This window comes from Epinephelus lanceolatus, chromosome 3 (assembly GCF_041903045.1).
Source record: "Epinephelus lanceolatus isolate andai-2023 chromosome 3, ASM4190304v1, whole genome shotgun sequence".
Lineage (NCBI taxonomy): Eukaryota > Metazoa > Chordata > Actinopteri > Perciformes > Serranidae > Epinephelus > Epinephelus lanceolatus.
Window position 1 is genome coordinate 20,773,435 of NC_135736.1, and position 8,372 is coordinate 20,781,806.

General features: G+C 41.7%; 1 long non-coding RNA gene across 1 annotated transcript; it reads right to left on the reverse strand.

Moving 5' to 3' along the window:
- Window positions 1–800: 800 nt before the first annotated feature.
- On the reverse strand, window positions 801–8,372 carry LOC144462454 (uncharacterized). Its single transcript, XR_013490753.1, has 2 exons — window positions 7,493–8,372; window positions 801–1,009 (listed from the first exon to the last, which is right to left on the reverse strand). It is a non-coding gene; the product is annotated as an uncharacterized LOC144462454 (long non-coding RNA).

The window sequence follows — 8,372 nt, forward strand, 5'->3', positions numbered from 1 at the left end:
ATCACTGCTGCATGCATCCTACAGCTTTCACCCACTGAAGGTGATAATGCCTTTGTCTGTGATATGTGGTGTGTGGGTAGGTGGTTGGGTGGGTGGTGCTAAAGTATTGAACGCAGTACCGTCACCGCCTTACTCCCCTGTGCCCATTTGAGTGGCAATATCTATTTCAACCTTGACGCTTGAAGAAATGACATTAAGATTAGCGATGGACTGTTTCCCTGGAAGAGAGTTATTCAATCTAACCTGCTAGTCACGGGTGAGTGCAGGGCAATTACAAAGCATCATTCAAGATCTTAAAAGAATGACTTTATGGCGTAATGATTTACTTAAGACTGTCGTTCCATGGGGAAGAAATGGCCGGGTGAATTTAACAGAGCAATTGTTCTCTAAACAGAAGCAGAGACAGTTGGGACATATTGCCCAATGTCTGCTTTCAGTAATCAGATGTCACCATTGATTAAAGGTGTTGCCTCATGGAATGAGAGAAACCTTCAAACAGATGTTAACTCATTGATTCAATTTGTTTTGGCAGTGCAGCACAGGTGTGGTGTTTCGGGCCATGGACAAACTGCGGCAATGTTTTTTATGGTCGACACACCCCATTTGTTTTACTAATCGCATGCGCAGTGTCACAGGATTGACACACTATCTGCATTATGTGTGAAGGAACGTTTGAACATCCATCATGGACGATCCAGTATCTACAGCTGGGTGGTGCAGACAGCCGAATAGAAGACCAACCGGTGGCTGTAGATGTACTTTGCAAGAAACACACACACACAAAAGAGAATTCATTCAACTTTGTCCATACAAAAACTCTTTAATCTTTGAGTTCATTCATGTTTTTGCACTCCTACGTCCTCCCTCCTCCTTTTGTCCACCTCTGTCTTCTTCTCTGATACGTCTCACGTCACACTGCAGCGCAGCAGTTTGCAGACCCATCAGATACAGCTCTCAAATCCATGATGCGAGGAACTTCTGCACCCGTGGCTCCGCCCTCTTTACTGCACTACACCAACACAGCAAATACACACAATGTCAAGGCATCCCATCTCCAGACTTATACAGCATGCATGTGAGTGTTTGTGCCTCCCTCCCTTTCCTCCTTCTCCTCTCCCATCTCCCAAAGTGCTGACTGGAGTCATTCCCCACCTGCTGGCAGCCCGCCCAGAGGCTGATATACTGTGTCACTGTACACACATTAACGTCTATTGATCGGGCAGAGAACACCAAAGCATTCCATTATCTTGGCGTGACCGTAATTAAAAACGTCAACTAATTCTGAGCCCGTGGGCCCAAGACTCATTCAGACAACCATTCTGGCTGGTAACCCGTTAAAATATTTACCTCCCATAATGAAGTGAATACAGTAAAACGTCCGGCTGAGTGGTTTGAGAGCTATGCAGGTAGTTTTGTGGTTGTGTGTATTACAAGGGCAGCTGATCCATAGCAAGCTAACCCTCATGATTAGAGAGCAGATCAATGGAGCAGGATCAGCTATTAATTAAAAAGCAGTTTAGAGGCTTGTACAGTCAGCTTTGGAGCAGACTGAGAGGTCATAGATCCCTTATGACTGGATTTATCCACCTTTAGGCCTGTTCATAGGTTAATCTGTTAGTGTTTTGGTTTTCCGGCAATGTGTTCACTGTGGAATTGTAGTTAAAGGGACAGTTCACCCCCAAATCAAAATTCATATTTTACTTCTTACCTGTAGTGCTGTTTATTAAACTAGATTGTTTGAGTGTGAGTTGCAGAGTGTTGGCGGTATTTACTGTAAAGATGTCCGCCTTCTCTCCAGTATAATGGAACTAGATGGCACTCAACTTGTGCAACAGCGATGTCTCTTTCCAGAAATCATGATACAGTTACTCAAGAAAATCCACAGACCTTGTTGTCAGCAGTTTCATGTAGGAACTATTTTCCCTCTACCAAACTTCACTTACCAAACATATCACTGTGCAGAAGAACAGTGCATCTACACATGAACAAGAGGCTCATGCATGTGACAGTGTGAGATGCAAACATTAATGGCGTCCTTCTTGGCTCAGCTGTAATGTTAGCTAGCTCAGTGGTGCTAGGTGAGCTAGCAGTAGATGTATACTTCCTTCTACAAGGTGACAAAGTTGATGGGTATAGTTTGGTATAAAGAAAATAGTTCCTACATGAAACTGCTCACAACAAGGTCTGTGGATTATCTAGAGTTAACAGATCCTTACAGCAGTTCCTATGATCCTACAAAATTAGCGCCCTGTGACTGATGTTAGGTCCTTAGCTGGTTATATGGTGGTTATGCTTAGGCAAGTAATGTTACTGTGGTTGGGTTTGGAAAACAACATGGTGAGGATGTCCCTTAAAATGACTCAGAGATCACAGGGTTATAAACATTGGTCTCCTGGGGGAAAGTCCTGTGTCTTCTGACCCATCCATCACCACAACCCGCCCCCTAACTGGACCAGGACCACTACCTTATTTACTTCTGTCAGTGAACTGGTCATATGATCGCAGCCTGCCAAAATATGTGGATTATGAATTTGATTATGAATTTTGGGTGAATTACCTTTGGTTGGAAAATAAACAGTGCACAAGACCAGCTGCTTTCGTAACCGGGTCATAGTTTCTGGAAAGAGACATTGCTGTTTTTCACATGTGATAGGTGATGCAGTGGCTGGCATTGTCGCCTCACAGCAAGAGGGTTCATGGTTCAAACCCAGGGTGGGGTGCTTGAACCCCAGAGTGGGGAGCACCTCCGTGTGGAGTTTGCATGTTCTCCCTGTGTTAGTGTAGGTTTTCCTTGGGTACTCTAAATTGGCTGCAGGTGTCAGTGTGAGCTGGTGACTGTCTCTGTGTGTCAGCCTCGTGATAGTCTGGTGACCTGTCCAGGGTGTAGCTACCCTGCCTCCTTGGGATATGCTCCAGCCCCCCCACAGCCCCCTGCAGGATAAGTGGTTACAGAAAATGAATTTTTAAAATTTATTCTTTTGAGCACCACAAGGTGAGTGCCATCTAGTTCCCTTATGTTGATGAGAAGGCAGACATCTCTATGGCCAATATCTCCAACACTCTGCAGCTTGCACAAAAACAATCTCGACTGATAAATAGCACTACAGGTAAGAGGAAAAATATGTTTCTTTGATTTTGGGGATGAACTGTTCCTTTAAACGTCATGTTTCAGCTTTATTTTGAGACGTGGAGAGAGCCTACAAATGTATGGATGAGACTATTATCTAATTGACTCTGAGGCTGGTGTTTGACACGCAGGCCTTTTCTCATCAAATAGCATAATTACAGGCTCTCTCAGGGTGAAGACATCCCGTTATTGCTCGGGGAGATGGAAATGCCATGTTAATTACAATGAATAATTTGCAGTCCTTTTACTGTACATATAAATTGACATTACAGTCAAACTCCATTAGAGACACATATAAAATAAGCAGCAAACTAGTTTCTCTGATTTACACTCTGAGGGCAATTTTAGATATCCCTAAAAATTCTATTAATATTTAATTTTATTCCCCAGCGAACTTTCTTCTGTCTGAAACTGCTTTTCAAGATCAAACGGGATAATCTGAATCTAAATTTCCTTTCCTATCTCTTCTCAACAAGTAAATTATCTTTGTGTATCTATTTGTGGCGTAAAACATTTAATCTCCAAACGAGTAAAGTGAAGCTGTGGACCTGGTGGAAATTAGAAGGAATGATCGCCACAACAAATCTATTTATATTCTTCAGCCATCACTGATTACTGTATTTCTAGTTAAAGCTGCAAAAGACAGCAAAACAAAGATTTGAAATGTTCAATCCCTTCCGGAGATGTGTTTTTAATGGTTTATTATGACGTCGCAAGTCTCTTGTCTGAAATTGAAACTGAAATGTAGACTGGTGCTGTCTGAGTAGATGTAAACATGTGTGCATTTTGGCACATTTGTGTGTGAAATCTGTGTGTTTCTGTCTTTTCATGTGCCACCACACGTCTGTCTGTTGTTGTGTTTCCATAGGTTGGTCAGTCCCCAAGGACGTTCCCATCATCCTGTCCACCCTCCCCTCCTGGTGACATCAAATGGTGGTAACAAAGGAAAACCTGGTCCACCCCCATCCCTTATTTTCTGAATGACACACACACACACACACACACACACACACACACACACAGCCCAAGGAGAACAAAGAGCATTGCTTTACCATGAACAGGTTTGTTTGTGCATTTGCCTGTTCATCATTTTAGATGTATGTATCTATGTTGTTTCGTGCCAGAGAATGATTGATGACGTTTTGGCCTCACAGTAGCCTAAGTCCCTCACCTCCATGATTAAAATCGATGCGTCCTTTTTCCGACAAATGACCTAATAACCTATGGTGAAAAGGTGCTCCTGAACACTTTGGCTTACAGAGCAAATCAGGATTTAGTTCATGTCCACACTGACAGATTTCAGGAATATACCGAAGCTCTCTATGTGCGAGACGTGGATCTTTCCATCAGCCAGCCTATTGTCCCGGGCATCCTCGGAGGAGATTCCTGCCAATGAGACACACGCTGGGAGGGAGAGGTGTGTATCCCTCGATAAGATATTCTAATTTATGAGGGGATGGATGGAAAGAGCTAATAATACAACCATTTCTCCTTCTTTAGGTCTTCTTATAGTCTTTTGTATCCATACACGTACACTAAGAGGAAATTAACTGCCTGAATATCGGAACAAAAACAACAGACAACAACATGCAAACTATAAAATTATCTAATGTGTCTCTAAAATATTTCTGTTGCCATTGGTTACAAATTGTAATTATTGATTCAGGCTTTAAGCACCGGGGCTCTGACCTTTAGCAAATTGGAGGCCACCTCTTTATCTTACCCTCACAGCAGCTGTCAGTCAGTATGTGTGTGTGTGTGTGTGTGTGTGTGTGTGTGTGTGTGTGAATCTTTAGACATGCTCATTGGACCGCAGAGAAGGCTAATTTGGTAGAGGAGCTATCTGAAGAGGTTTGGATTGCGGAGAACAAAGGACAGTCATGCAGTGAATTGTCTCTTACATAAAGCTTCACTTTGTAATAACACCATGTGGCTCAACAACAGCCCACAATGAATTAGAATAACAGCAATAATCGTGATGTAATATGTGATGTGGAGACGCACGGTTTTGGTTGCATGGAATACTGAGTTGAATAAAAACGATCCAATAGGACTCTGCGTGTTTCTTGGTTTGAGTCTGTTATGTCGGCCCACCAGGCCGTGCTGCCTTATTAGTTTTAGATGGGGCCTGCATTATTTATAGTGATAAAGAAAATGTGGTGCACAACGTTGTGTTGGGAAGGACCTGCAGTGGGGGGCCTGCTTAAGTGCCTGGTTAGATCTACTGGCAGAAAGTGCGTGGGAGGGAACAGAGAGTTATAGCAAGCAGAGAGAGGAGAGGCTGTGCTGAACGTCAAAACAACTCCAACTGAATCAGTTAATATAAAAGGACAGTTTTAAGATAAGATCATTAAGATCATGAACACCCCTCCACATGTTTGGTAACAGATGTACATATGGATAAAGTCCTGTCCCGATAATGAGGAAATCTCCCAGTTGTGACAATGTGACAAACTAAATATCCACTGATTTTTATACAGTATAGCAACGTAACTGCTTAATCCTTGCATCAAACAATTTCTGGGGTTTGTATTGACACACACATCCTGGTACTCTGCAAATGCATGCAATATTAACATTAATTTCTTTTCTTTTTTTTTTATAGCACACAGTTTTGGCTATATTTTGTGTTTATAGTATTATTGTACTCACCAAGTTCTGGGAGTGCAACAGCAAATCCCTAAAATGTGGTCATATGGGGCAAGAAACTTTATAAGTAAGACAATAATACAGGTTAACCAAAGCTTCATTAGCCACATATAGCTTTAGCCTCCTGCTAACCTGCATCCACATATATGAGGACAATACAGTTTTGGTTTGCTGCACCTTATACATATCTTTGCTTATTCTTAACTTGTTTGCTGTGGTTGAAAGTTGGATGTTAATGTTTAATAACTTTTGTAGTTTGATATGACACACAAATTTGATGAATTTTAGCAACAGTAACAAGCGAAGATGTTGTTAATTAGGATGTAGTCTTCTGAGGACATACGGACTAAGGGTGTGCCATATCATCTCGTTTACAATAATACTGGTATAATCTTTAATATCATCTGACAAGTTCATAGCGTAACACTCGTGATATTTCGACTTTTTGACATATTGACATCATACTGTTACCCAAGGCAACAACAAGCATGGATGAAAGCGGTATTATTACTGACTCTGCGGTGGTTCCAGAAAGAGGAGCAGCTTCAGTAGTGTGGAACAAAACAAACTGTGGCGTCCTGAATGTTTTATGAACAGCCCCGGACTTCTCAGACTCTTTCAGGGAGTTACCGCTCAGAGGGAACTCATTCACCAGCTCCTCTGGCAGCAGCACAGCATCTCTCCCTCTCCTCTCTCTGTGTGTGCTCACGTGAGTCGGTGTCGTCAAGTGATTTTGTCAAAATGTAAACCTACATGACGCTCGCGGCTCGACAAAAAACTACATATATGTGAATGTGCGATACTTATGGTAGCATAACAGCCTGTCACAGGTTACAGTGTGATGATTAGAGGAGAAATGGCAGAGCCTAAAGGTCCAGGTGGAAAAAAAAACCTTAGTCATTGAGGATTTTACTAAAAGAAGGACATCACCTGTTGATATATATATATATATATATATATATAGATCCCAGGGTAAATTGTTTTGTATTTGGGAGCTGTTCAAAAGTGTAATTAGTGGTAGATTTTATTTTGTTGAACTGTTAATATTGTATACAGAATCTGAATCTCACTGAGTTACTGTTGTTGTTCACAAACTAAAGAAATGAGAGATCATTTTTGTTTAGTTTTTACTGAATATTTGAAGGCAAACTGTAAAACTAGATCCCTTATTTTGTTAAAATTCTATGTTCTTAAATTAATAATAATAGTTGATTCGGGAAATAAAGGGAAACTAATTAATTCCTTTGCACACTTTTTAAATAACATACATTTATATCTTTGGACTTGGGGAAAGGTGTTAAGTAATTTCAAGTCAAAAGGCTCAAGTCCAAGTAGAGTCACAAGTCATTGGTGTTAAAATCCAAGTCGAGTTTCAAATTCAGTCATCAAATTTGTGACACCTCTGGTTAGGTGAGATGACTGATTTGACTGTCATGTCTGAAAGCAGTGATATTCTTATCTAACTCCCATGAAAGCAAACAAGTCAAACTATTCTTTTAACGCGCTAAGATGAGTTAGTTGTAGAAAACTTGATGGCTGAGTATTATACACCAAAAGACCTGTTTGGACAGATGCTTTTTGCAGTGTAACTCCTCAAAACCTCCTCAGACTTAAGTATTGATGGTTTCTGCAGCAGCTGCCTTTCAGCATGATCGGGATTAAATGACTTGCTTAAGGGCACTATGGCAAAATAAAGAGTGTATGTCATTTACTCACTCAGACTTTTCTCCCAGCTGTTCTGGAGGAACTGAACAAGCTTGCTTCCATACGGCTGCCACCGCCTATCCACCAGGCTCGGCAGAGCCGACAACTGCGTGCAGGATCCAGCCTTTCTGTTAGGTCAGTGCTGAATAATGCAGGCTCACCGCATTTTATCCCCCTCAAAATGGAGATCTCTTGTGCCACAGCTCTGCCTTCACACCCATTATTCTGCTTGGATGGGCAAAAGACTCTAAAATGCATTCGTGCACCACCGCACACACACACAAACACACGCGAACCACCTCACATAGGGCACAAAAAATATGAGCAGCCTCTGCAAGATAAGGAATGACAGGATAGAAGCTAACCAGAAATAACTTGATCCTGAAGCTTTGAGTGAGTTAATGTAACAGACAGATGGATTTCAGATAATTTGGTGGCAAACTAACCTCACAGAAGCACTTCCAAATCCAAGGTTTGTGACACAACTGGTGATAAAAGGGATTTTTCAGATCAAGTTTGAATCAGGGATGCTTGTGGCAGCAATGCAAATTAAAGCTAAATCTGTAAAGTGTGTGTTTGTGCACCAAATCCTTCAGATGTAGCTTTAATTGTATCAAATCCATCAGAAAAACTGCAGCTGTTTAGATGCTTCACCTCATTGTGATTAACCCTGGATGAAGAAGAGAAATCTTCATCCCTCTTCTCACCTTCTGCTCACTTCTTACATCACTGCAAAAAAAATCTGCTTCACTGTCAGCTCCGTTTCACTTTTTCATTCTTTCACTTACACCTGCCTCTCACCTCTCACACTCACAATCAAGCTCCTCTCCTTGTCTCTCCATCACCCATGCATCCTGTGAGGCACCATCCTTTCTGTCTTGTTACTGCTCCC